The following is a 2,691-nucleotide window of genomic DNA, read 5'->3' as shown; positions in this document are numbered from 1 at the left end:
CTGTTTCGAGCATCAATTTCATTTGTGCGGAGCCTCATCAGTCTTCCCTCAATAATTTCAACCGGTGAATTGTCGTCTAGTTAATCATCGTTTTTCTCGATTTTCCTTCCGGAGGTTTCAACTCAAGTTTTCGTTGTTGATCGTATTCTTTCTTTGACCGAAGTGTTTTCCCCTTGCTTGTTCGCCTCTCACCAGTTTATCTTTTCGGAGTGCTCAAGACAACTCAGGAGATTCGTCGGTGTTCCAATTAATTCGAGGTTGTCACCTCATTCAAATATTTCAATTGTTCCAGTGCATCATCTACCTGTTCAACATCCCTTCCCAACGGTGTTTTCTTTAGTGGGCCCTAACCCACAGGTTTTTCCCAGGATCTTACCTGACTCTTCTAATTATTCCGGAGCTATTCCCAAATTCTTTTCAAAGTGTGACGTAAGAATGAATTTCATCAGTCAGATGCCATCTCCAAGATCGCTTTCAAATTCTTTTCATCTTTGGTTCAACCCTTCCTCTTTTTCATCCTCCCGGAGTATCTCAATAATTTTGGTGGTGTTTCTCGTCATCATTTGAAGATCGAAGAAGAGTTCCTCTTAAATCTTGTCTGTTCTCTCGAAGATTCGCGATTCTAGTTTCATTTTATCCTCTAGAATTATTCCATTTGTCAGATATTCCTTTTTCTCACCTATACGGAGTATTCCAAGAGTTGATTTCTGTTTCGCTTCACCGGAGGCCAGCATTCTAGAAGAATTCTTCGTCCTCGCATTTCAGCTACCGTTATCCGATTATCCTGGTGCTTCGTTCAAGTGTTCTTTAATCAGCTCATGATCTCTTTGTTCTTTTGCATCTAAATCCCCTCTAGCATATTGGTCCTTCTAATTCTTCCCGGTGATTCATTCTCTTTCATCTGTCATTTTCGAATTCTTACGGTGGTTCGTTCAAGATTCTTTTTCCTTGTTTATCATTTTAATTCATTCGTTCTTTCCAATCCTACTGGTGGTTCAAGGGGACCTTCCCGAATTTGGAGTTATATCTTCCCTTAATCTTTTTCCAACGTGGATAAGTTGTATGCAATCCATCGCTTCTCATCAATTTAATTGATGAAGGATAAGCATAACATAATTCTTATTCTTCTTTCATCAAGTGGATCAATCCCCTCCTTCGGAGTTTGTTCGTCATGAATAAATTATAGTTTCAAGTGTTTTCATCTTCTCTTTTCTGGACTTCAAATTTCCTCGGCCATCTCGTCGGAACCTCCATCTAAATCATCGCAAGGCTTGAATCTTTATTCATTCTTCCTTCATTCTTTCTCATCATCCTTTTGTTACCGGAGTTCTTCATGGTGGTTCTTCATGATTTAATTCATTCTTCAAGAGTTCATCAAGATTCTTGTTGGTGGAGTTCAAGTATCTTTTCCTCTTGCGTCTCGAAGTGCAAACAATTCTTCATTTTCTTCTGAAGTGGAGTTTTGCATTTCTTCATTCTTCTCAGCTAATTAAATCATTTCCGTTTGTGGTCGGTTATCACCTTATGATCTTGAGATGTTACCTATAAGACCACAACAAGCTTATTATTTCATTGTTGATTTTCTCAACAACTCCGTTTAAACCTTCCTGCTAAAGATGCTTTCAATTCCATTCGTGGCACAAGTTGTCATTTTCTTCTCCGTTCTTTTCATTCAACTTTTTCAAGTCTTTCCGGAGGTGTTGTGTCATGTCTTCATCAAGTATCATTCCATCCTCTCAAGTTCATGTTCTATTCCTCCAATTTTCAGCTGGAGTGCTGCCTAAATGCTTTCGGTCTTATTCATTTCTTATCTCGTTCTAACCGGAGTGGTTTCATAGTCTATCTGATTCCGTGAGCTTTCGATTCCCATCCTTCTCGTCGTTCCTCTCTTCTTCTTGAGTGCTCTCGATTCTTTGCTTCTTCTCTTGAGTTCTTGTTTCACCTCATCCTCTTTTCCTTCCGTCTCGGTCCTAAGATCTCGGGACAAGATCTCTTGTTAGTGGAGGAGTGTTGTAACGCCCCGGATCCGATACGCCAGGTGTCCGCCAGTTATTCGCCGTTGTTGCCATGTCATTTGCTTGTGTGTTGCATTTTATCATGTCATCATGTGCATCTCATTTTGCATACGTGTTCGTCTCATGCATCCGAGCATTTTCCCCGTTGTCCGTTTTGCAATCCGGCACTCCTATGCCATCCGGCGTCCCCTTATTGTCTCTTTTCATGTGCGGGTGTTAAACTTTATCGGAATGGCTCAAGGTTTGTCAAGAGGCCTTGGTACACCACCGGTAGACCGCCTGTCAAGTTTCGTGCCATTTGGAGTTTATTTGATACTCCAACGGTTAACCGAGTAGCCGTAAAGGCCTCGTTTGTATTGCAGCCCAACACCCCCTCAAAGTGGCCCATAACCCATCCAAACCCCCTCCATGCTCTCGGTCGTTCGATCACGATCGTGTGGGCGAAAACCGCACTTCATTTGGAGTCTCCTAGCTCCCTCTACCTATATATATGCCTTCCCCTTCTAAATTCGCGGTGCAAACCCTAGCCATCTTCATCCTCGCGCCGCCGGACACGTCCGCCCGTGTCGCATATGTCCGCCGGACACCTCACTCCGGCCAATCGCGGCCCGCCATGTCATCACCACCGCCATCCTGACCAACCCGCAGCCGCCACGTCGCCACCCAGCCTCCCCCC

The sequence above is a fragment of the Triticum aestivum genome, chromosome 6B (assembly GCF_018294505.1).
Source record: "Triticum aestivum cultivar Chinese Spring chromosome 6B, IWGSC CS RefSeq v2.1, whole genome shotgun sequence".
Taxonomy (NCBI): Eukaryota; Viridiplantae; Streptophyta; class Magnoliopsida; order Poales; family Poaceae; genus Triticum; species Triticum aestivum.
Note: the sequence above shows the minus strand (reverse complement) of the source record.